Source organism: Ambystoma mexicanum, chromosome 7q, assembly GCF_040938575.1.
Source record: "Ambystoma mexicanum isolate Mex_15411 chromosome 7q, UKY_AmexF1_1, whole genome shotgun sequence".
Lineage (NCBI taxonomy): Eukaryota > Metazoa > Chordata > Amphibia > Caudata > Ambystomatidae > Ambystoma > Ambystoma mexicanum.
This window is the reverse complement of record NC_090941.1, coordinates 1,004,806,694-1,004,834,594: the sequence shown is the minus strand read 5'-3', so window position 1 is coordinate 1,004,834,594 and position 27,901 is coordinate 1,004,806,694.

The following is a 27,901-nucleotide window of genomic DNA, read 5'->3' as shown; positions in this document are numbered from 1 at the left end:
ACTGCAAGGATAATGATAATGGATGCAGGGGAGAGACACTGTTGAAATGTAAGAGAATGGTGCCATAAAACAAGATGGAAGCAACCGCCCTGTTGAATGTGTGTAAATAAGCTTGAAATGCAAGAGGCTAAGAAATCGATACTGCTTGCAATGCCTAGTAGAAGAGTAGAGCGGCAAGCGCCAACCATATATCTATCTCAATACTGCACAATGTACACTTGCGACTCCATTTTGTGAAAGCAGAAATGTACCCAGGCGGCCAAAGGCCTGACAGGGCGAGTTTAGAAACCCAGCCAAGACCAGAGAAGGAGCGGAATCGAAACTCAACAAAGAGAGGCTTATGCCGGGGAGATCGAGGTCAACCAGAGAAGGGGAGGCGAGTATGAGCTCACGAGACTCCAACTACAGAGAATACCAGCCCGCCCGTGAAAGTCAAGAGAAGAGAGGCCCATGCAGGTGGCCAAGCGCACACAGAATTAAACGCACAAAAGGTTGGAAACTGAAGCAGATTCACGGTGAACCAACACGTGACCAGACAGGCGCGAAGATGTACCACCGCCTGATGTCATCCAGAACCAGGGGGTGCCATAACTTTTCCTGATAAGAGACTACAGATCCAAGGCCATACCCAGCCAACTAATTGACACACAGCCCTAAAACACTGATTGATGGAAGGGAGGAAGAGGGAATTTTGGGACACCAGGCACCTGGGTGTCTATTCTAAAGCTGCTTATTAAAATGGAGATTTATGTTTAGGGGTGTAACTTGCCCAATCACAAGAACCCATGTAATCTAGGGTCCTATAGACACTGTAACCAATGAGACGTCGTACTTGTAGTGACGTCAATCACGTGTGGTGTACAGGGAAGGGCGTAGACGCCCACCCGATAAGAGTTATCCAATCCACTTACGTTATTTCCGTATACAGATATAGCACCTGTACTTAAGTTACCTTTCCCAACCAATTGTATTGCATGATGATTTTTTGTAGAATTAGACTTCAATGATGATGGATTTTGCCCATAAAAGAGGCTGTTGGACTAATGTTCGAGGAAGTCGGGGTGAGGCAGGTGTTCGTGATGCAGCTGATTTCCATAAGCTGATGTATGTATCCTTGCATGGTGCAGCTATCTTGTATTACTAGTTTTCGAGGGTGAGTACTGACCAATGGGCCCGTCAGTAATTTCCTCTCCTCGTCAACACATGATCAGTAGAACCACAAACATAACATTTCCCAAATGTCTTTATGAATGGCGGCTTGTTCTGACCTCCTTCTGGTCTGGGACCAGTAGGTACACTAGCTTGATTAGGTTTCCCTGGGGGCTTACCCTTAGAATTTTGTTTGGGGGCCTCTTTGGAATTGGAATTTGGTGAATTGTCTTTGTTGTCCTTCTTAGGCTGCTTTCCCTCATCCTTTTTCTGAGTGACCCCTGAATCCTTGTGAGTAGCCCTGTTGGCAACCCACAAGTCAGCAGCCTTAGCCAGTTTCTTAGAATCGAGTTCTTTTGAATCAGCCAAGTGTTGTCTGAGCTCAGGAGAGCAGGCATCATAGATAGACTCCAACATTACAAGATTTCTCATTCCTTCATAAATGTTAATTCTGTAACCCTTAATCCATCCCTCTAAATTCTTCAAACATTCATTCACCCAAGTAGCCCAAGGGGTACTGTCATGCTTTTTGAGGGTCCTAAACCTCTTAAGGTACTGGGAAGGAGTCTTCCCAAATCTAGCTATTAAAGCCAGCTTTACACAGTCATAATCCATCCTATCCACCTCCCCCAACTCCATTACCACATCAGATGCAACAGGGGGGAGACTAGAGAATAACCAGGGGATCAACTGATTCCCTGTGATATCCTGGAGCCCATGATTATATTCAAACATAGCTAACCAATCTAATACATCCAACTTCGGTTCATACATACCCACAATCTCTTTAGGCATCCGGGGTCTTTTTGGACTGGAAGATCTAGAGGATTCGGGGAGAGAAGCATTTTCCAAAGACAATTTCTTCATCTCAAGCTCATGGTTGAGCTCTAATTCTTTGAGCCTTAGTTCTTGATGTCGATGTCTCTGCTCAGTTTGGGCACTAATTCCTTTGAATTCTAGCTCAAGTATCATTTTTTCTAGAGTGATAAATTCTGGATTTAATGTGGGACCTGATAAGGGTCTAGTAGCCACAGGCTTAGGCCTTTGAGCAGGCAGAGAGTCAGAGGGGGTGATATCATTATCTTCCTCTTCCTCATCTGCTTCAATAATAGCATCTTCAACATTACTATCCTCAATGTTTGCTACATTTGCTGGAGTAGTAGGGCCTACAACACCACTATCCAGACTTTGCTTTTCTAACAGTCTATCAATCATTTCTGTTTTCCTGCCTTTGACAGGAAGACCTTTCTGTCTGCACAAATCTTTAAGATACTCGGCAGTTTTTGTAAGGCGGGTCTCCTGGCTGTAACTTTCCATACTTTGACTTTGTTTAAAATAAACTTTTTGTGATTGTTAGCCTTGTGGTTAATTGAGCCAAGGTACTAGCAGCACACTAAAATGTAAATCCAATACTTTTATCCTCACCGCTGTACACCAGTGTTAGGCAGAATCCTGTGCAGTTCCCTTAGGGAGCACTACAGAAGATTAAGACTACAGGTATGAGCAATAATTCCCCTTTGGTATCAGTCCGCACCACAAAGATTTAGTTGGCAGCTGTGGCTAAGCACTCAGACTTATCTCAAGAGGGAGATGAGCAGTATTCGGGGTTTACACAATAGGGTTGCAGCACTATGGCACAAGGAAACACTGACCAAAGCTTTGTATTAAATAAAGCAACATATATTTATTTACACACTTCCAGTTCAACACATGAATCACAGTTAATAAAGCAAGTTAAATTCAGTCAAGGAAAGTATACACAACTCCCTAGTAAATTGTAGACAAGTTTGCGTTAGAGTGAAAACTGAGCAAAACGGCACAGTGAAAACTAACCACAAATGGCACTCTATCAATTTTGCACAAGGGAGGGAAAGCACAAGTTATACCGGAATATCTTCGTACACACCCTAGCAACACTTCCCCGAAGTTTTGTGAACTAGTTAGGCAAGGAAATGAAAACCAAGCAAAATGGCACTTGACAAGTTTAAACAGTGGGAAGGAATATGTGTTTAGAAGATTCAGGTGCATCAACACATTTCTAGTTGAGAATCAATCTAGTGAGGGCAGATCTAACAATTCAGCCAGAGTCAAATAGGCCTGTGCCAGAGTCAGTGGTACAGGACCAAGAGCTTAGGAGCAAACATGTTCTTGTAGCTGCAGTCAAGTCTTTGGTTAACGATTTTGAAAAGGTAGCTGCAAGACGAAAGACAATGTTCGACGAAAGGGCGGCCAACCCAACAGGTAGGTAAAGGATTTAAAACACCTTTAGGGCTTCCACGAGGAAAGGGAGGCCTGGCGGAACAAAGTACCTTCAAATGAAGAAGAGGCTCCTGCGGTGGCGGTTGTTCCTGGTAGTTCCTGCAGTTCGGGGGATCCAGCAGTGGAAGAGAGGTTCTTGTCGTGGAGGAAGGTCCGAGTTACTGCACTACCCAGGGATGAAACCAGCTGCAGTGCTGCTCAACGAAAAAAAGGTACGCTCCTTTAAATCGCGGTCCAGGTGGATGGCTGCCTGGCTATCCGGCCTCCAAGTGCTGGGTACTGGCGATTCGACCAAGGCAAGTCCGAGAAGGCGATTGACAAACTGGTTGGTCCCCCAGCTCAAAGGAAGAAGGCTCTTGCAGATGAAGATCTCCTCTCGTCGTGTGGAAGAAAAGTGGTAAAACGCTGCAGCAGGGCTTCACCGGTGGTGCAGGTGCTGTAGATGTCATTGGCTTCTCTCCCCTTCGGTTCCGTAGTTCCAGTGGCGACGTCTTGCTCTTCCAGTCCTGCTTTTATGCAAAAAGACCCCCATTCATACAGCCTAGCTGTCACTCACATAGTGAAGTGGTCACTTTGGCGGGAGACCCTCCAGCCTATCAGCTTAGAGTACGACATGAGTTGCTGCGGCAACTCTGTCCAGGGGTCCTACTCCCCCTCCCACACAGTGGACCCACCCCAGACTCAGTGGCGCCGAAAGGAGGGATTCTCGGCAGAAGCCCACCAAAAGGACGAACAAAGGATCCCCTACCTGGGTTAGGAATTTAGAGAAAGACACAAAAAGAATTTAAATTCAAGTTCTGGCAAATAAAAAATACCGGAGTAAAGTTAATAAAAGAATAGACCGGCGGTATGTAAGAGGCTGTCAGTAAAAGTGGTAGCCTCGAACAATGGGAAAATCCCATAGAGAAATATTTGAGGTCGAATATTTTTGGTAGTAACCACTGCCACCAGCCAGAGGCTTTTGAGAGAGGGACTGTACAGTACCCTCTTGAAAATGAACACCAGGGAAACACTATTAACCCTTCCCAGTACTTCCATAGTAAGATTGTTTGTACTGGTTCAGTTCATAAGAGTTGACTAGTAAAGTCAATGGGGACTTTACATGCCCTGGGAGACAGTAGTCCGTCCCACGGCATGGAGCCTATGTTTGGGGGTCGCTAACACACCCCTGTGTTACTGCAAGGAGGGTGCTGTGTAACACATGTGTAAAAAGATGGCCTCTATGAGGTTGAGATAACCCCATAGACATTAAACACAAAAAAATAGCCTAGAACACACATAGCAAAACATGTCTAAGAGTGAGAAAAAGAGTCACACTCTTAGCAGGAGACGAAAACAAACCCTTCAAATCCAGCAAAGCTGCTGGGGGACTCTATAGGTAAGGGAAATTAGCCATAGAATGAGAATTCTCCCTAACACCGGTCACTGCCATGAGTTACATGAAATGGTACGCAGATTATCGGGGGCAGTTTTGGGTTACAGGGGTTTGTACGCAGTGTTGCTGGGGTGCTACTCTGGTTGCGGGGGGATGGGCCGCAGTTCTGCTGAGGTGCTTGATGGAGCAGATAAGGTGGGTGCAGAGGTCGGTATATGTCGCTGATTTTGCTTTGCGTGGGGGCGTGTCGTGGGCGTTCTGGCCCATACTTGCGCCTAGGGTTACTTTGCGGTTGAAATTCGATGAATACTCAGAATGCGCAGAACATACTAGCAAGTACGGCCCATCACTCCTGCCAATATTGGATAAATCCTTCACCCAGACAATACCATTGCTGACAGAGAGTCGTGGGATTACACAATCCTAGTGAAGGGTGAAGAGTGGTCAATCACTCCTTTCCAAAAAGAAAAGAAAAAATGGCGAATCACCTTAAAATGGACATTTCAGCAAACTATTTGCACCACAAAGTAATAGCTCCATGTTGTGGTTTCAACAGTCTAAGGGGGGGATAGTTCAGCGGCAACATGCTCGCCTTGGAAGCAAGACGACACTGAGCAACACAGGTTCGATCACAGTGTCCACGCTTAGCAAACTCTGGGTATTAAGCGCGTTATAAATAACCTATCATATCATAACAAGAACACAGAAAGAGTGATCTTCACTGTTCATGTCACAGGAGTCACAGGAGTCAGAGAGCAGATCAGAATAGGGAAAGGGGCCTATTTTAGAAACCCCAGAGCCAATAGAATTTGACAGAGAGGTGTGGGAAGTTCTCTACCAAAGAGGGCTCAAGAGGAACACCATGATAAGAGTTAGATTACTGGTTGGGATCATTGGGGTCGTGGGGGGTCATTACACGTGTGCCAGTTTGCTGGTGGGGTTGACTGACTGATTTACCTCCTGCTAAAAGCTGGAGGTAAGTCAGGTACCCCAACATCAAAATACAGGCGGAATTACAGGTGCCTCTAATACCAGCATTCCCCCCCCATGGCGTCCTATGGGGAATAACATACTGTTGCCGGCACCTGTTTTCTGCCAGCAATACCGGCACTCCCCCCATTGAGTCTGGACTCCATGGAATGGGGAATACCATACCCTTGCCAGCACCTGTAATCTGCTGGTAATACCAGCAGGTCAGGTGCCAGTAACAGTATTACTGTTTGCCAGTATCCTGGCGGGTTTGCTGGAAGGATATCGACACACTTGTGATAACCCCCATTGAGCTCCTGTACTGAGGGCTGATGGAGACAGCATCTGAATCCTAGGACAGGGCTCCATGCATAAATGTTGATGTTGAAGAACCTCTGAAGAACCATGATAGGCACCTAGATACTGAGAGCGGCACAGGGAACCTGGAAAAGCACCTAGCGACTGAGATGGACATAGAGAACCAAGAAAAGCACATAGAGCGGGGCGGGGCACTGAAAACCCCGAAAAGTGCCAGGAAACTGAGAGGACCCTGGAGAAACCTGAAAAGTACATAGCGCCTGGAAGTGGCACTGTGAACCCTGAAAAGTGTATGGGCCCTGAAAAAGGCCCTGGGAAGTGCTTAGAGCGGGGCACTGAGAACCCTGAAGAGTGCCTAGAGACAGAGAAAAGCACAGAGGCACTAAGAGAGGAAGTGAGATCCCCGAAAAGAACTTCAAGAGAGCATCTGGCAACCTTGATAAGTGTAGGGATAATGGGAAGGACACTGTTAACCTAGGGACTAAGTAGGGCGCCTCCCAAGTCTGAAAAGCGCATAGAGGGTGAGCGCAGCTCTGAGAGACCCGAACAGTGCCGGGAGCCTGTGAACGGTGCTCAAAAGTGCCCGGCGTGTCAGAGAGGCGCACTGAGAGCACTGGCACATGTCTACAATGGGAGCCAGGCGGGAAAGCCCAAGAAGGATGCCATGGCTACTGGAGAGAGGTTTCGGGATAGAGACAAGTAACCATGAATTTAAGAATGTCAATGAAGGTGTTGAAGCACTTTCTGGCGTTTGTAACCACTCGGGCACACACGTCCTTACAGCCCTGAGGCCCTAGCTGGCCTTGTTCTGTATAAATACCAAAAAAGCAATCACATAGAAACTAGTATTGTTATTCCACATTTAACGCTCAATGATATTTACTTTTTTTGTCACAACCTACAGCATTTTTTATTTTGAAGTATGACTTCCTGTCCCAAAGTGTCTCTCGTGTCTTAAAATGATGCCTTAATGTGCAAAAGTAACCATATGTGTACTAAGTAACTACACACTAAGGGCCCGATTAATGCAATGCTTTGCACGGTTCAAAGTGACTTTGTACTGCGTCGGTGCAAAGTCATTTTGTACTGCAAAAATAACTTTGCCCTGCGAAAACACACTTTGCACAGTTCCATGAATAAGGGTTTGTGTCGGCAGTGCAAAATCACTTTTCGAACCGCGCAAAAAATTCCATTAAATTGGGCCCTTAGTAGTCGTTTCAGAGCCATTCGTCAGAAGACGGTCACAGGTGTTGCGTGTTTGGCAGACTCTGGGCCACTAATTTATGCATTAATTAAAATCCCCAGTGGATCGTCAAAGATTCTATAAAACCCCGGCTGTGGCACGAAGGCGAGAAGCAAGACTTGGGACGTGGAGATGTCTTGAGATGCTGCGTTCTGCCCGCTCTGGATAATGCCTCTTACTGGGTGAGTACCAGCTGCCCACCATGAGTGCCAATACAAATCCGTGGCACTGAATTTTCTGCAGGAAACACAGACTTCTAGGTGAGCTCAGATTGTCTATACTCGCCACAACTTTAGACATAAATCACATACTTCAAACATTTTGAAAATGTAAAAGAAATCCATCAGAGTTTCTCTCTAAGCCAATGGAATTTCCTGCCCGGACTGCTCTTTTAGGCAGTGCAAAACCTTGCACAATCCTAACGTGGGCTTAAAGAGTGAGCCAGGACATGGGGCATCTGTGGTAGTTACAAACATAGCATAGCAACACTGCAGTCACTGATCGTTGGTAAGATAGCTCAGCGGGTTTAGCGCTCGCTGCTGCGTTCTATTTGTGTTCTGTAGTTTGCAAGATCTAATCGCGCAAAGGCCAAATCCTCAATCCGAGGACCATAAATGAGAACCAACTTCGGTTGGGATAATGAAAGTATGTAAATATATCCTATGTACAGCTATATAAATACATCAAATGACCAAATATTAAGGACTAGTGTACAGTAGGACCATAATATATTCTTAGACAACAGCTCCCTCTAGCAATGACAACAGGCGAAGCTGTGCGAATTGCCATTGTCTCTACATATCCTAAGGCAACAGCTCCCTCTAGCGGTGGCAATGGGCAAATCTATGACTGCATGGAACAAGCACACATCTGGCCTCATATCATATTGTAAGATATGGTCAAATTAAATTAGGTCAGTTTGTATGAAAACATTTTAACATTAGAACGCGAAAAACGAATGCACAGATGTTCCCTGCAGATTTTGTTCTCCCCCCCCCACACGAATTTGAAATATTTTGTATTTGTATTTGTATTTTCATTTAGACTTCCGCGTCATTTCTGCATTTTAAAATATTATTTGTTCAACTTTTGCTTCCATAACTTCATCGGGCAACAGGACTAATTATTTATTTAAAAGAGACCCAGGAACATTGAAAAATATTGTCGAGACAATGAAAATCATCAAGTAAAATATTGAAAAAGTGCATGTCTAGCTAAACTACAGTAATATCTTGTAAAGAAAAAAAACAAGGAGCAAGACGAATGAATGGGAAATAAATTAAGTAATCCATGAATGCATTGGAAAAATACCAGTTTTAAAGTAAGGTGATTATAATGTGTATCGTGCTGTTCTTAAAAGTCCACAATATTATATTGTAACAGAGTTAAAAGAAAAACGTATACTCGTAAGTTCAGCCAAACACCTAAGGCTATAGGTGGGTGCTTGCTCATCCCAAAATGTGTTCACGATTGATGGCAAATTAGGGGTGGGGTCTTATGCAGTATTGGAGCAAGAGCTCAAAAATGCCCTTTGATCAGAGAGCCTACCCAGCTATTAGCTAGATATGTGTGAGGTGTGGCTGTGTCTAGCCTTTTCCAATGTTGACAGGTAAGGAAACTCAGGTCCTGGGTGATAAAGTGATTTGCGCAGGATCACACAATTTATGGAGTTCTTAGAACGAAAGCTCGGCACTTCTGGTTCCGGAGTCTGCAAATGGTTACTGTTAGATCCCAGCTCCTTCTTGTGTTGCCCAGGTTTGTGTTAGGCTATGGCATTCAGCCTCTCCCACCAATGTTTCCACACAAAGACTCCCCCTGTAGTCCTGCCCCGGTATTAAACAGGGAGCCCAGCTGGCATCACTAATTTGCAGCAGTCACCAGGAAAAGTTTTAGTATAAACGTTGTGGTGTCTGTCAGCCTAACCCCTCGCCTTCACGGTCCCAGCTGTCCCTGTAGGACAGGTGTGACCTGGCTCACTTGGTGAATGTGACTTTCTTCGGAACAATAGTTAATCATAGAAACTTAGTTTGTGAACAGCATTGCCCTCTCCCGGGGTATCTCAAAGTTAAAACACAGTTACTCAGTGTAACTTCTTTTGATGTATTAGCCCCCCAGTCTTCAGACATAGATGTGAGCGGCTGCTGATAGCGTCAAGGTTTATTTAGCATACTGGGAAGCTTAAAGCGATGGCGTGAAGTGTCCACGCTCAGAGGTGCTTCTTATCCATTGAGCCTTCACATTCTTCGATTGAATAGTTTGTTCTCTTCAAACTTTACTTGAGGCGTATTTATAAAAAATAAAAAATAAACATTGGATTCTAGTAATTCATTGACTCAGAGAAGTTTCGAAACCACAGTGATGTGTTCCCAATTCCTTGCATCGGAATACGTTGGTTTAAACTAAGTATTATTATTTTTTTTTTTATTGTGATGCAATTCTTGTTTGAACTTTTCACGAAGAAAAAAAACAACAACATATAAATACAATTACAAAGTTCTTTAAACAAATTTAAATAAGAAAAGTCAAAATAAACAAAAGTCAACAAAATACACGAAAAGTTCTATGAACTAAAATGTATAATAATAAATAAATAAAACAAAAACATCTCACAATAACATTCAAAATTACGAAATGTTTAAGAAGGGAATAAAATATCAACTTAAGTTCATGTTTACACCTGTCTCAAGCATTAGAATACCAATCCCCGTTCAAAGACCACTGTAAGCATCTCATTCAATTAACCTGCGAAGAGATGTGCGAGCCCTCTAGCACCGTATGCCACATATTATCACTGGACATTTCTTTAAAATCATTTATAAATGGCCTAAAAATGTCATACTTTTGGTCGTAAAAGCAGTGCAATCAAGTGCTAAGTTCCTCAAGGTTTACACTTCACATTTGCATTACAAAAACGACACTGCCTCTCCTCACGGGGTCATTCCTAGCTCCCCCACCCCATCTGAAATCTCATTTAGTTCTAACAGATGCAGGGTCCGATTCATGGAAAAAAAATCGCGCAGTGCAGAGAGACGTTGCAGTGCCAACAAACACCCTGATTCACAGAGCGGTGCAAAGTGTATTTTTGCAGTGCAAATGACTTCGCAACACTTTTGCACTTTTGCACCAGTTGCATTAGTACTGTGCTAACGATTCCATGAATCAGGCTTATTCGTATCTTAAAGAAGCAGTATTATTTTTCATAATGTCCTTTCTGATATTTTTCAACTTGTTTTCTAACTATTTATTTGCAAAATCATGTGAATCCCAAACCAAGGACTTGGGGGTCCACAGCCACTTTCCCATCGCCCTGTAATATGGTTTTAAAGGCATTCCCCACACTACCTACTTTTATTTCATATGTATATCTATAGGGCATAACTAACTTGGGAGCAATGGAGCAGTGTATAATAAGGGAGGGTTCATTTGTGTTTAGAATTGTGTTTACCTATATATGTTAAATATGCACACGGGTTTAGTATTTGTAAAATGAAAGGCAGTAAAACAAACTTAGTCAATCAGAAGAGATTGTTTTTATGATAAAAATGCCTAGTTAAAGAGTGAATTATTTAGCGCTGCTCACAATTAATAAAAGAACCCTTTATTAGTCAAGGGGAAAAGGATACGCTGTTAAATTGCGTGTACAACTCTTTAAGATGTACATCAGCAGCTGATGTGGGTGCAGCTGCATGAAAGTGACTTACACTGGCAATGCTGGCATATGTTGTGCACACAGGCCCCATGACAGCGCTGTGAAATGCGCCTATGTACTCTTGGTGACATGGTATCTGCTGGATTTGTTCCCGTTTTACTCTAGACAACAAATTGTAAATTGAATGACTTTTCACCCAATGTTTCTCATGAATTGTTCTATAAAATGTACAATTTCAACACATTATTTCCAAAATATTCTCAGGTTGATCACTCACCCCCTGATACCCACTATATCAATGTGCTTGGTCACTCGTGCTAATTCGTGGCAGATGTTAATTCCCCGTCACTAAAACTATTCACCTGCTATCATTGGTCTTGAAACATTTACATTGCCACTGGCAGGCCCTTTGCTGGCCATGCACATTGGCGGCTGGCTCGTTTTGGGGCAGCCTGTATTTGTACTCTAAGTGAAAGATGTAAGGTTTGATTAAAGAATGTACTTACAGTTCAGTACCTAGTGCAGCCTGTGGTTCACCGCTGCGGCAGCATGAGCCCCATGCACATCGCGCAAGCGTGGTGGCTCAAGGCAGCATTGAGTTCTGTGGCGCGGCATGAAGATCTTCAAGGAGCTTGGGGAGACTGCACCAGCAGGTCTCGCAGGGGACCATTTCCCAAAAATATTTAACCCTTTACCGCACCCCTAAATGCATTCACTATAAATGTTTTCACTATAAAATATTCGATATATGGACATTCAATATTAAAGATTAGATATAAACACTGTATACCATGGAAAGCCACCACAGTGATACTAAATCCGGAGGCCGATTTAGGGAGTGATGACAACGGTCAAAGATGGTTATATGTCAACGAGCTACTATGAGTCAACGAGGGAACCCGGATTGGCCATACAAAGAGTTTATCTGGCCACATGGCAAGGCAGGAGGGACACCGAATGGCACTTTGTCTGAGTAGGCAAATTGCTGATGGGTCTCATGCCCACCTCTGTCCCCTAAGCCCCGATGCACCTGCTTTTGCTCCTTCCACTCTGCTGAGGGTTTCTGTTGTTGGCAGAGCTGCACGCATGAAGGGGGCAGTGTGAAGAAACAGCTCTGCCTTAAACAGTAAAGATAAGAAAAGACAAATAATTGAGCGATTTACCTTTGAAAGCATTTTACATTCTTTACTGAGTTCCCGCACCCGCGACCTGTCCATTCTTAAACTCCTCTCCAATCTCCAATGCCTTTTTCCGTCAATGCAGGACCCGGTGACATAGATTTAAAGGTGTCCACTGAATAACTAATTGATAACTGTGACTCAAACAAAGCCAGCCCCCATGGCCTTATAATTACAGTCGTCCTCGACCACATATATTTCTAGAGAAGTATTCTTTATCCCACTGAAATCCCTTTCTGAATTGCCTGTTCCCATATCAAAGAAACAAAAAGGAGTCCTCCAAGCAATCTAGCCTTATAGACCAAGGGAGTGGTCAATATCGCTGGATAATGACCAGCCATCAAGTTATGGCCAGAGGCGAGGTTGAGGGGCATAAGTTTGGGAAGGTTCCTCATCCCAAGTGATACAAACCCCTCCAGAGGTCCACAAAGCTATTTTCATTGGGGGTGTAACTTCAATAACAGTTGTTATTGAATTAGGGCCTGATTCATGGAATTATCTGCACGGAAAATAGTGTACTTGCATGCGGAACTGTCCGCAAATCCGCCTTTGTTGATTCATGGAATCAAATGTACTGTACTTTTCCCAGACTTACCTGGAGTTCGTGCTGGCTCGGCATATCTGTGCGAGCCGTCGAGGGCCTTGTGCAAGACTCCAAGCAGAGCGTGGCTGTGGCTTGCGCAGAGGGCTGGGAAGGGGGAGGAACTTCAAAAATGGGGCAGGTAGGTATCCACGCAGGGTCCCAAAGTCGCAGGCCTGCTTACAGGGGACCCCATGCACTGCTGGAAGGGTGCGTGTATTCGCGCCCGGGGGAGCGCGCAAAGGAAGCTGGTCTGGCTGTTTATGCTCTGCGTGTGGGCATGTCGAGGGTTTTCCGGGTGAGACTTGCGATTATGGTTACTTTGCACTGTAAATTCCATGTATACGCGGGGCGCGCATATTTCTTTCAGCACGCAGGCCTGTACCATGTCTTTCTCAGAGTACGGCCCTTGCAGGATTTCTGCGCACATTTCCAATTCATCAGGCCCTTAGGATTGAATGCCTTTCATTAGCGTCACTCCCAATTGTCAATCCTTTGTATGGCGGAGAGGAGGGATGTATGCAACTTGCATTTCCGTCGCCTTCCTTCCTCTCCACCATACAAACACTTCAGCATTTGCGCCGGCATGAATTATCTTGCCAGTGCAAATGCCAGAGATCCATGTAAGGTCTGTTGCCTTTATGAACCAGCATAAAGCAGGTGGACTGCATAGGTGTCCACTGTACATGCTGCCTGCCATGCTTGCATGGCAGGCAGCATGTATCATTACAATGAAATGCTGCCTGGCAAGCTCGAATGTCAGGCCACGTTTAATTGTAACCGTGAACGCTACTTACCATGTTTGCATGGCAAGTAGCGTTCACAAGTAAAATTAAATGATGTCCGACTTGCGCGCATATCGGGCATTGTATAATTGTATTGTGAACGCTGCTTACGATGCACACATGGTAAGCAGCGTTTGCAATTAAAAGTAAATAATGCCCGGTATGCGAGCATGAGAGGCAGCGTTTACTCATTTGCACGGCAGAGTGCAAAAGTACATGGCAAAATGTGACACATGAACCTGAGCGCAAGTGTACCAAGTCCCTGCTATCAAATTACATTTTGGAACCAGATGACATCCATAATGGTGATAGAGGTGCGTGATTTGGAGTTTTGGTGATGAATTAAAACATGTTAAATTAGTAATTAAAGTAAATAGCAAACTGAGTAGATTAAATGTGCTTATCATTTTGTAGTATTTACATAATATGGTTATCTACCTAAATTATTTTAATTATAACCTTAAACTGGAACAAGTTTAACATGATCATGCATTAGGTGCAACGTAAAAGTAAACAGTTTCTCTAAAAGAAAATGAAAGCATTTTCCATTGTTTAATCTTAATTTTTAATCCATTAAATTGAATGTTGTCATGAAATAAAAGATTGTCCCAGAGATGCAGTTGTTGAAACATTTTTTTTTTATTTATAGACATATAGGAACAATGCTCTTTTGATCACAAAAGAACATCCAATAGATAAGAAATCAGATTTGACGGGAAGCAGAGAGCTTCTTACAAAGGGGTGAGTTTGAGGGACATTCTGACCAGGTTGTGGAAGGGAGTAAACGGAGCAGTCACCGGGGGCAATACATGGATGATACATATCTTTAGGAGAACTAATATACATTTTTAAGTGCAGGTAGGTGGTACAGCCAGCTGTGATAGGGATGTGACCATGATGGATGAAGTGCTAGAGGGGAGACAGAGAAAGTGAGGGACACAAGCAGGTTAAATGCAAGGGAAATATGTTAGCTGCAAGGCAGATGAGAGGTAGGTTATGAGGGTAATTCAGAAGCGAGGAGGTAGACTTTTAGTTTGGTTTTGAATCCATGTGGACTGTTTGTCAGATGTCTGCGGGAAGAGAGTTCCATGCAAGTGAACAAGAAGAGAGAAAGAGTGGAAGCGAGAGGAAGCACAGGGATAATGCGAGGAGCCACAAGCACAGTCAAAGAGGCAGAACGGAGATTAGGAGAAGGCTTGTAAAATTGGATAGAGGAGGATAGATAAAATGGTGCCTTACCATGGATAGATTTGTGAACCAGGTGAAGACATTTAAATCTGGCCCTGTTTTGCCTATCTTGCCTGGAAATGTAACTAATGTAGTGTCTCCCTGGAACCACAGTAATACCTGATGTAACCCATCTCACCATCATGAATCCTGGCAATCCACAAGTAACTTTCCACTCTCTACCCCACGGCCTTTTTCTCTACTCCTCTCACCCACATGGTTATCCTAAAGCAGGGGTATGGAACCTTTGGATTTTCCAGAAATTGTGTACTGTGACTATGCGGGCTAGGGCTGATGGAAATTGCAGTCCAAACCATTTGGCAACCTAAAGGTGGCAGAAGCCTCTCCTAAAGTGAGGGCGGCCTTGCTAAAAAAATGTGGCATGATAACCGAGTTGGGATAATGTCTAAATTGTAAATCTACGTCACTGAATGATTTTGTTGGATCAGTAAACAATAAAGCAGCCCAACAAAATAGAAGTCATTTCAGTAAAAAGCCAAATGCCTTTTGGGGATGTAAGGGCAGATTGAAATATGTGGTGACCTATATGTGTAATCTGTGTCATACATTAAGTGTGCCTATGTGCAGTCAGTTATGCCTGAAGGTGTGACTTATAAACATGTGACCTATGCGTTTGCTCAATGTAAGGTGACACAAATAATACAGAGTTAAACTGGTCATGACTTCCCTCATCCACTGAATGTCAAGGGTTTTGTTGCGCTAAATATGCACAACTTAACTGCACCTTAACTAATGTTTTTTTCAGTGAATTTAAAGGGTTATGTTATACCATCATTTTTTTCGGGCCAATATGTTACTTTTGGACCCACTAGGGGGGGCACAGCCTTTGTCTGTGGTCACTATACATATTTTATGGGCCCACTAACCAGGGCCTTTGGCCATGCCCACTGTATATTTTAAAACACTACCGGGCTATGGCCAGCCGCCACAGCCTTCGGCCGTGTCAACTATACACCTTCCCCCAATATGTATTATTTGGACCCACTATACATGCCATTCAGGCCCACAAGTGCGTACTGCTTTCCTCAAACCACAGGAACTGAGGCACATACAGATTTGTACAATAAATGTTCCTGTGTTTTCAAAAAAAACATTCAGAACTCTACCAGCAATTTTCTTTTTTTATGTATCAACACAATGCTATTGATTCATGGGACAAAAAAACTCATAGTTAAAAGCATAGCTAGGAACCAGATATTGTTCACATTAGTAATACATTACATATATACAAAAAAGTCAACAATCAAACAGTGCAAATGCGCTACCATACACTACAATCTTGTAAATTGTCAGTGCTTCTGTGCAAATAGATACAAGAACAAAAGTCACAGGCTTCTGACCAACATGCAACGTCATAGTCAGAGGCAATCATTTCACATATTTTTTTTTTTATTATTTATTTTTTTATTTGTGTATATTCAAAAGAATTTTACAAAAGAAGAGCTGTAGAAGTAAGTTTCGCGATAACTAACCAGGGAGGGACCCTGTAACGGTTATCATTTTCATCGTATGCTCCAATATTTTTACGGTTGCCAAGAGCTAAGTAATTCGGTCTCCGCTGATCAGTCTGTTCCACCAGGTGACCTCGTCCCACCCTCTATCGTCCCCGATTAGATGATTCAAGTAGGCCCCTCTGAGGATCTGATTTTTCGGGCATGACAGAAGCAAGTGTCTGATGGATTCGGTATTGTTCTCGCATAAGCGACAAGCGCTTGTGTCGGATAAACCTCGGATCTTTCGAATTTCATTTGTGGCCACCAAGTTCAGCCTTATTCTTAGAAGCGCATTCCGTGCCCCCCTATTGGGGAATTTTTGCAGGTACCTCATTGGCTCATTGAGCTTGTGGAATGTTGGAGGCAAGTGCACGAGTAGTTTGTTGTTTGAGGCAGACTCCTGGGTTTGGATCCAGTCAAGCTCTTTCAATTTTTTGAACACTCTGGTTGGATTTGAAGTGAGATCGACTTCCGAGCAGGCGACTGAATGGAGTAAGGTCAAGTTTGTTTCTTTCCATGCTGCCAGCATTTGCACCTTGCCAGAATTTAACTCCTTGTTTAGGAGGCCATGGATTTCCTCGGTCTCATCCATGATGCATTTTCGATAGAGTCTAGGGGAGCTGATGTCAACTGTTGTCATTAGAGACACTATGCTCAGTTCTCTCCTGATTGCGGCTATGGATGTTGATTTAGGAAGGGACAGGACCCCTTTCCAAAACACGCTTTCAAGTTTTTGCCAGATTTTGCTGGGAATCAGGGGCATGGCTTCTGCTCTGTAAGTAATGGAAGGGATGACTTTCTTTCTGTAAAATTCGATCACAGGGATGCAAGAAAATTTGCCAAATTTTATGTCAATCGCCTTTCCTTGAGATGTCAGCTTCTTTATTCTTGATTGGAGATTGGCCTCCATTGAACTCTCGTGTTTGGTATTGTCCATCAAAACTCCGAGATATTTGTATTCTGTGACTGTCTCAATCACATAATCTTCCAGCCGCCATGTGAAGTTTTCTACTTTTTTTTTCTGTCCGGACTCCAGGATCATGATTTTTGTTTTTTCTTTGTTTATTTTAAGGTTATTCTCAGACGTGTAGCGCAGGAGATTTGATAATTGTCTCTGCAGGCCGTTCTGGGTCTGATCGAGTAATATGAGATCGTCAGCATACAATAGGTGGCTTATTTTTGCTGTGGCCAAGGATGGTGGAAAAGTCCTTGAGCGATCTACTGAATTTCCATAATCGCCGATGTAGGCTAGGAAGAGTGCTGGAGCTAAAGGACAGCCCTGTTTCCTCGGCCCGTCTGGATTTCAGATGACAAGTTTCCCATTTGTGACAGGCGGACTCTTAGGCTGGTTTCTGAGTGGAGAGCCTTGATAGGCTGTAGCAACTCATGCGGGCACCCCCAAGCTTCAAGTTTATTCCAGAGGCGGTGCCTGTCGACCAAGAAAGCTTGGGAAAGATCGATAAAGGCCACAAAAATCCTCGGTTTGCCCTCCAAGACCTTGCTTTTCAATGTACTGATGGTAAATATGTTTGCCGTTGTTCCCATATTTCTTTTGAAGCCCGTTTGGAACCTATCATTGCAGGGAGCCGACTTTGACCAGGCGTCAAATCTTTTCAAAAGCAGGCTCCCATAGACCTTCCCAATGCAGTCCAAAAGGGCTATAGGGCGGTAGTTTAGTGGGTCGGTGATGTCGCCTTTCTTATAGATTGGAACGATGACCGCCTTCATCCACGATGGTGGGAGTGATTTCTGGGCGGCACACTGTGCAAAAATGGACAGAATAAGAGGTACCCATTCCTCTGCGTTTTTTTTCAAGTCGATATTTGAGATTCCATCCGGGCCCGTCTCTCTGGACGACTTCAGCTTTTTGATGTGATCTCTAATTTCCACCACGTCGTCTAGTTTCAGCCAGTTTTCGTTTTTCACTTTCAGTTCAGGCAGGCCTGTGGCTTGTGGAGCTTGGAAAATGGACGAAAAGTGACTGACCCATTTTGCTTTCACATAATCATTAAACCTTAGTTATTCATAGCCCCTTATTAGGTTCTTGTGTCCATAAACTTCACGTGGCATTAATGGTCTACGTCACTTTGACGTTTCAGCATAGTTTCTTTTTATCCGCCTTCTTCAGGACCCTTCTCAACCTCTTCCATGTACTGATTTTATATCCATCACCCAATTTGGAGGGCTGTTAGGATTATCAGTGCACTCACTAAATGGGATCATGAATTGAGAAAGACACAATGATTTAGTCTCTTATATTTTCATTTTTATGCATTTATATCTCAGACTGTTAAAACATTTTCAGGGCGATTCATGGAATTAATGTGCGCTGAAAATTTCCGCGCAAGGAGCAGCCTTTTTGGGATGCCTGATGACCAGGTGTATGGGAGGTACAGGTTTCCACCTCACATAATACTCGACCTGGTGAGTGAGTGGGAGGATGACCTCACATCACCCACCCTGTGCTCCCAAGCACTGAGCCCCTTGGAAAAGGTGCTCAATGTACTGCACTTCTTGGCCACTGGTTCATTTCTGCGGACAAGTGCGATAGTCGGGGGGGTGTCACAGGTCACGCAGTCACGCTGCCTACACCAGGTCTTGGCCATCATGACTGCACGCCCATCAGTCCGCAGGCACATATACCTGCCCAGAACACCTGCAGAAAGGCAGGCTGCTGTCCAGGATTTCTACTGGGTGGCACACTTCCCCAAAGTGCTAGGTGCCATTGATTGCACCCATGTGGCTCTACGTCTTCCCAGGGCATCTGAGCACATCTATAGAAACCGCAAGCACTGGCATTCCATCAACGTGCAGGTAGTATGTGATGCCAAGGGAATCATCACCTCAGTATATGCCAACTATCCAGGGTCCACCCATGACAGTTTCATTTACAGAATGTCAACCCTAAACCGGGACCTAGAAGCTGGGTGGCATGGTGATACATGGCTGCTTGGTGTGTATAAATGCCACTGCACATGTATGCATGTCAGTTACTGAGTAATCTCACAACCCCACTAATGATACCCATCATCACCTCCCCAGGGGACAGTGCCTACCCTCTGAGCACCCACATGATGATGCCAATTCGAAACCCCACCACACCACCCGAGGTAAGATACAACACAGCCCATATTGCAACCCGGGGCATAGTGGAGCGCACATTCGGAGTGCTCAAGTCACGCTTTCGCTCCCTTGACCGCTCTGGTGGGCAGCTGCTATACGCTCCCCCAGTAGTGTGCAGGATCATAGTGGCAGCATGTGTCCTGCACAACGTTGCAACACGCCGGGGCCTGCTGGTAGACATGGTGGTGCCCCCATGTCCCCAACCACATGCACGGCCACTGCGCATGGGAGGGGAAAGGGCACGTGGTGAGGCAGCCCGTACACAGCTGGTGGCTAATTACTTCACCTAAAATCACACCCCTGTGGAGTGCACACAGCCCTGGCACATACCAGCTGATAATCAATGATGATGACATAAGGGACAGTCAACTGCCACAACCATACCAGCCTTAGATTGGTCACCTGGAAGTGTTACATTGTGTGCATCCCTACCTCCCGAAACACAACCAATGCTGTGTCACTAAAAGACACACATTTATGCTGCATGACTGTCTACCCCCTTGCAAAATACAACATGAAAATAGCACCATGTCACCCACCCCCTCCCCATCTCGGCCACCCAACACACCATGGCATGTCATGCAATGTGAAAGCAAACAAAGGAATGCACAACACCTGACACAAGTGTCACAAAGTGCCCTGTCCCAAATGGAAACAGGCCACAGACAATATGCTCCCAGTAATCAATAACAAACAGCACACATGACCAAATACTTACCAGCAACACAATACAATAACACAGCATGAAACATTGCAAAAATATGACAGTACAAAGTCAAAGTAGTGCAAGTCTTACAACCTGAATAAGCCAGCACATCGACCCCTTCCAACTGCAGAGTGTTGCTGTCACGCAAATGTGTCAGTGTACTGCATACAACATGAACTGCATCTGCAAAGGAGACGGCCATGTGAAGACATGAAGAAGGTACCTGCGTATAAGGATGAAGACATGGATGCACAAGCACATATCAATACACCATGCAGTGTTCAATACAACAACAATACCCACTAGGGATGTCCACACAGTATTGCCTACAGACTGCCCACACAGCTCATGGGAGCCCAATGTCACTGTGTAAGTTACTGTTACTCGGTCACACCCTTTGCAAGCCCATGGAAACGGGAAGCAGGAGGGGTGTGTGTGTCATGAACCCAAGCATCTAACCCAAACACAGGGCAAGCCTGCATGTGCCCAGCCGGAATACACAGTTGATGCCCACAGGAGCCACACAAGGCAACACACTGTAAAAAAAAAAAAAAAAAAAAAGGGGCCATGGGGACCAGGGGGGGGGGGCACCCAGGAGGTACGAGGACAGGGTGCACACCAACACCCACCTGCGTGGATGTTGCGAACAAAAAAAATACCTCCATGGGCTCATGGCCTGCACGGCTATGCCATTGTGGGAGAACTGCTGCTGCTCTCATCACCCTCTGCTGCTGCATCAGGAGGTGGTGGTGTATGGACCCATGAAAAGCCCTGGCATCGTCCTCCATGGCAGCAAGCATGCGGGTGTGGAAGGTCTGATTCTGGAGGATGATAGTGCGGAGATCCCCATGCAGCACCTCACGGGTTGCCTGCATTTCTGCATGCATGGCCTCGCATGATGCCCTGATCTCCTCACGGTTTGCCTGCAGCTCAGCTGAGAGCGAACATGTGAGTTGCTCCAGCAGCTGTTCTGCCCTAAAATTTCAGGAAGCCTCAAGTTCAACCAGAGTCTCCCTGAGGTTATGGAGTTCTACCCTCAGGGCTTCCCCGTGGCCCTGTGACTCTATTGATATGGCTTCGCGCCGAGTCTCCAGTGCCGCCCATCGGTCCCTATTGGATGCCAACATGTCTTCCCTGTGTGATTGACAAATGGAGTCTGTTGCCTGCTGTTGTTGCTCCATCTGCCTTTCAGGGGGGAGAATGGAAGTGACCACCCTCTCCATTGCCTGAGCCATCATTTCAACTGAAGCTCCCTGTTGGGCTGCTATACAGTACATGGAGTTTTCGCATACAGTATTGCCTGTTGGCGCAGGTCCACCGCATCGGCAGGCACCACACGTGTTCGGGGCAAGGCGATCTACACCTTGCTGTGCTGGCACTGCCTGAGGCTGCAGGACTGCATTCCCCCTCTGATCTGCTGGCCCAGGAACAGGATCAGATGTTGTGGAGTGTGACCCTGCATCCGTAACCACCAAAGGCGGACCTACCAACACTGACATCCCCATAGAGGGTTCCACCCCTGGTGCAGGTGGGTTGGACAGAACAGAATCCCTGCCAGAAGCACTCACCTGGGACAGCACATAAGTCTCATCATCCGATTCAGCTCCTGAATAGAGGTCTGGGGAGGTGCACCCAGAGACACCCTTGGACAGTATGGTCTGCAGTACGACTGGTGCCCGGTCGTGGCTGAGATTCCTCCTGGGTCTGCACCATCTCCTCAACCTCACCAGCATCAAGTACGTCATCACCTGCAAAGACATGAAAGACAGAAAATGGAAACAGGCATGAGCACCATAGCACACACATAGGCCTGACAAGCCAGAGATCCAGTACATGATTTACACATGTCCCACATGACTATAACCCTGGCATGCATGCACTGTCAATGAGTTGGAAGGGGAGGCAAAAAACAGACACTGAGGACACCAAGATGGAAAAGCAACACATTTGCTGCATGCTGGGTAGCACTGGCATCACACATTAACCTGTGAGTGGCATGTCCAATACACATACATGACACATGCCAGCACACAGATGGCATGTAGCATAGCCATGGTACATTTGACAAGTACAGCGATATGTCAGTGATTGAGTACTGTCACCCATCCATGTGAGATGGACATGATGAGATGACAAATGAAAAATAGTGTGACAAAATACGCATGTGCCACACACTGCAACACATCCAGTGTACAATAATACAGTGATGGCAGGCAGATGTACACATCAATGGTTGGTCACTTCAACATGGCAGGAAACAACTATCATGTACCAAATTCAAACAGGCACCAAAAATCAATGTGAGCAGGCCAATACTCAATAAGCCTGAATGGTCTAATCATTCACATGACCAGGTAACAAATGTGGCCCAATGAGGGGTGTAATCAATGACAGAAGCATGTCACATATATGGCATTAGGGCTGATAAATGCATTGCAAAAATTGGAGAATTGAAACAATCAGCCTGAATGAACCCTGAAAAAATCTGAACAATGTTGTTGCAAGATAACAGTTCAAGGGCAACTGCAGTAATGTTGCGCTAATTGGCCACTGTGGGCAGAAGGGATACTGTCATATCCAAATTCAAGGCCAGTGAATGTTTTGGAGGAAGGACATGGGTGACCCATACCACTCAGGAGTACACACCCTCACCTGGCACTCAATCAGAACCCGTCACCCAAACAACATACATATGGATTACACACACATGCATGGGCACTCACCGGACAATGCGTCGTAATCTGGTAGGTCTCCCATATCTTCGATCTGTTCCTCTGTGACGAAGGTTCCAGCAACAGACTCATGTTCAGTGAGTTGGTTGTCCTCTGGTGGAGACCCACCACCAGTCACCAGAGTAGAGGCATGATTTGAGGCCAGCTTGTTCTTTGCTCTGCGTTTCAGGTCATTCCACCGCTTGTGGCAATCATCAGCTATGCGCCTCACAAATCCAAGGGCACTAATACGGTCCGCGATGGTCTGCCAGTGTGCCCTACGTTGACCAGGTGTGGTCTTGCACCCTGCAGTCACCACCATTTCGCGGCTATGTGCCGACACATAGGCCACAAGTGCATCAAGTTCGGCATCATTAAAGCTAGGCTTCCTTGATGTGCCAGAGTGTGTAGCCGTGTCTGGGGTCTCAGCTTGTACTGCCAGAGCACCCTTCTTCTTCTTTTTCAAAGGTGGTGCGGATCCTGAGTGGCTTACGCCGCTCTGGTCAGTAGGGGCAGAAGCGCAGGTGGACTGGGTACTAGGAGTGTGCGAATGCACAATGACCATAGGTCTTCGTGCAGGCATTGGCTGCAGGGTGATGGTGGCAGGGCCAACGTCGGTTTGATGGACCTGGACCGACACTGTCCCAGCTGGGAGACTCAGAGCTGGGGTGGATAGAGCTGCAGCTGCCCCTGCAGCCTCACCACCCTGCCTACTTGGGGCAGCAGATGACATTGCTGCCCCAGATCAACGTGGCCTGGTGACAGCAACTTGCACCGCCACACGTGGCTTAGACTTGCTGACCTGGATGTCAACCTGGGAGTCATCCTGTGCCGGTTCAGGTGCCAAAATGGGCTGGTCCAACAAGGGCTGAGCTGGGATGGTGTCAGCTAAGTTTCCCACAACCATGGGGAGGGGTGCATGGGTGTCCCTGATTGGTCCTCCACACACAGGGGTCTAGGGGCACCCTGCAAATCCTGGCCACGTCCCCTACCGCACCCACCACGCCCACCTTTTGGAGGCCAGCCACCTTTGCCTCCCTTACCGCTTGGTCGCCTCCCAACCATGGCACTAATGTTGTTGTGCGTATGGGAGTAGCAGTAAAGAATTGTCCTGGGCAATTGGGGGTGAAAGTGCTCTAGCAAGGCTGTCTGTGACCCCTGGGGGAAGATGACAGGTCACGCAACGCACAGGCACCCCGAAAACAAAAATGAACGTGCACGCATCCCCTCGTAGACCACGTGTGGAAAAATGAACCCGCACTACGCGGTGGCACCCAGAAACACAAAAATAAGCGTACGCATAATACATGCAGCCTACACTGACCTCTGAAGGGGAACGCGACACACGGGGCAAGCACAGTTGGTAAATTTGTGCGCGACTCACTGTATGCCTGGAAAAAGAACGTGAAAAAGACGCGAGTGTGCGTGTTGGCAACACCCCGCCAAAAGAAGAATTGTACGCTGTCTGAGGAAACAGGCCAAAATAAGAATTGAACGCTGTCAGAGGTAACAGGGAGTACGAACTTGAACCGTTGTGAAGTAATCGCGTGTGAACCGACTAGAAGTACAAAATTCACCCACTCGCTCTCCACGAAAAGCACGTACAAGTAAATGGCATCCTACACGTGCCTTTTCAACCGGCCCACATGTACAACGTCACTTACGCGTGTACGCGCTAAGGCCCTTTCCTCCAATTACACGAGCTGACACTCGGACGTGCAGTTTTTGCACGTGTACAATGAACATGCACCTGTATTGAGGGAAACGCCCTTGCGCATCACGTCACACACGCGCTTACGCGCTAAAGGGCCTTTGGTCCAATGAATTTGCGTACATGCGGTGTCTTCACGTGCTGATTCACTATGCACCCGTCACGAGGGAAACACCCGCGCGCGTAACATCACAGACGCACTTACGCGCTAAGGGCCTTTCCTCGAATTACACGCTGACAGGCAATTTTTTCACATGCCAAATCACTCCGTATCAAGCTGGCCACGCGACAACACACGGAAGACCACGCTCCTGCCCAGAAGGCCGAATTACTGCCCCCAAGAGCCCCAAGCACGCTCCCACCTGCCATCTGCTGCTGCCTGCCTGCTGCCCACGTGCCCTGCTATTTGCTGCCTGCACGTCAGCTAGGGGTGCAGTTGCTGTGACCACCCCTGCTGGAACTGAAGACTCCCGACTGGGATACCATCGCTCCACAGCCCAGCCCCAGGACCCAGTTTCCCACCCACACCTGCCTCTGCGGTTTTCATGTCGGGCACAACACCATCTGGCACCACTGGCAACCCCCAGCCAGAGAGGCAGAGGGCCACCAGCTTCAGTGCCAGGGAAGTTGGTGTCCTGGTGGAGCAAGTCTTGGGGCAGAATGATGCCCTCTTTGGAAGTTTGCCAGCCGACTATGAAGGACGGACCAGGATCTGGATGGACATCGTGACTGCCCTCAATGCGGAGGGGGTGACAGTCCGCGACATCAAACATGTCAAGAAGCGCTAGGAGGACTTCAGGTCCAGGACCCTCGACAAGGCCCGGCGCCTCTTGAAGGCAGCGGATGCCAAGGGGCACCGGGGCCGCCTGTCCCACCACCAAATGAGGGTCCTGGAACGCATAAGCCCAGCGCTCCACGTCCAGGTCCTTGAGAGGCAGACCCGTCTGGAGTCGAGCGGTAGGTGTACATGCATACTGATTGGACGCTGTGCGTGTCGTGGTGTGCCAGTAGTGTGCAGGTTGCACATGTGTTTCTGTAGGGCCATGTATGGATGTGTATGTGCAGGGGCGTGAGGCTGACGCATGCAAGTCCTCTCATGTGTGAGATACATGGATGGAGTATGTGTGGGTAAGCATGCAGGCCAAATGCAGATGTGGGAGCAAACATGTTTGAATTACTGTGTATGTACGTTGGCATGGTTGTGGTATCACACATGGATGTTGGTTCCAGCTGCATGTATCTGCACTGTGTACATGTGCATGTGTGTGTATTTGACAAGTGTGCAACTGTTATGCAACATGGATGCATGTGGCACTGACATGTAGAAGGCTGAATGCCAGATGTGACATGGATGGTGATCTCATCACTCTGACAGTTGGTGGACATGTACACATCCATGTAAGTGTGTTGGTGTGTGTGCATGTGTTGTGTACTCCCCGTGTTTCATGTGACGTCAGGCTCACCTTCAGATGCTGATGCTGTTGTATGTGTATGGATGGTGCTGCCTGGAGTAATATTGCTGTGGAATTGCTCATGTGTGTGAGTAGAAATGACATGTGTGTTAGGGAGTGTGATGCCATGTCTGAAGTTTGACACTGCCACTCATGTACAACTGTCATGTGTGTATCAGTCCATTGTACAGTGCCCTGATGCCTGTGTTCTATCACTCCCTGTCTGCAGCGTCAACTGATGAAGAGGGCGAAGAGGGTGCTGTGGAGCAAAGCGGCAGGGATCACACCACCAGCTCGAGACGCAAGGCCCGGCTCCCCTCCCAGATTGTCATCTCTTCGGGGAGTGAGTAGTCTGGTGCCACGTCCCAGGCCGCAGCTGCCGAGGGTAGGTCCAAGAGGCGGAGGTTGGAGATGGACCCCTCGGCAGCAGAAGGGGCAGCTGAGACCCCACAGGGTCCGACGGAGGAAGATGGCATGGAGTCATCCAGGTTGGTGGGGGGTTTGGAGGAGGAGGAGGCCGTGGAAGGGACACACATGGGGTCTGGAGGTGGGGATTCCACTGGTGCCAGTGGTACAGTGCAGGGGCAGGGACAGGAGGCAGCACAGGCCGCCGCGGAGGTGCCTGTGTGTAATCTTGTCCCTGATCCTGTGACTGCATCATCCGGCACCAGCAGGGATGCCTACGTCCAGACCCGTTTTCAGGGAGGGGATGGGCGCACAACAACTGGCCTTCCTCTCCCTGCGGACATGGCTATCCGGGACGGGTTGAGCCTGTCCTGGCTGGGATAGAGTTGCGTCAACGGGGGGCATGCAAGGTGACCTGCAGTGTTTTCGTGAAGAACCCGCACGTCATCTCGGATGCCTCTTTGACCGCGTTGACCTACTGGGACAGGTCACCAGTGCTGGATTCCGCCGTGTGCTGGCCCTTCTTGCGACCCTCTCCTCACCTGAACCCCCTACGCGCCAGTCGTCCTCCATGCCATCTTCCCACCCATGTATCACCTGGGTACCCTGTGGAGCTGCCTCTGACACAGCGGCCAGGCTGGTGGAGGACACATCCCTGCCACAGTCGGGAGTCGGGCGTCCATCAGGGGTGGCCACCACGACAACTGCACACAAGCCGGAGGAGGACGTACAGGCACAAGAGCCAGGGCGCAGGCACAGGCACAGCAGCAGCAGCAACATGGTGGGAGCAATGATGGCTCGGGGCCTTCAACATCGGAGGGGCAGGCATCGGCCAGAGGGCAGGAGGACCCAGGATTGCAAGTGTCTTCCGTGTGGCAGCGGTTGGGCCACGCCATAGATGCAGAGCGGCAGCGGGCAGAAGAGGCACGGCTCACAATGGTCAGGGCGGAGAACTCCATGCGGAGGGCACTGAGGCGGGCCGAGTGCCTCGAGGCAATTCGCAGGGAGTTGGAGGTCAACATGTCATCGTCCCTGCGAACCCTCAGTGCCATGGAAGAGGACCGCCTCCAGGACATTGAGTGGGATTTCGATGATGCCCTCTCCCGGGACATCAAAAAGTGAGCCGCTGGACTAGCCCTCTGCCATTGTAAATAGTTAGTTAGTTAGTTAGTGTTAGGTTTCATTTTTGTTTTCATTTTTTTTTTTTGGGGCGCTTGGACAATACCCCACATTTTTGTATATAGATCTTCATTAGTTAGTGTATTTTTGTAGGTTTCATTTGGACAGTTGGGCACATGGACCCAGGATTTCATCCTTGTAAATAGTTGGAGTGTGGATATGTCGGCATTTTCTTTTTTGATTTTTCCATGGCGCAATGGATTTTACTTTTTCATTTCTGTTTGGATTTGCTTTGTTGGAAGGAGACTTTGGAGACATTTTTGATTTCATATATTTTGGATTCTGATTTCCTTTTTTTATCATTATGTGACATTATGCATTGTTTTCCTTATGTCCATTGTTTGGTCTTTGAATTTGTTTCACCACATT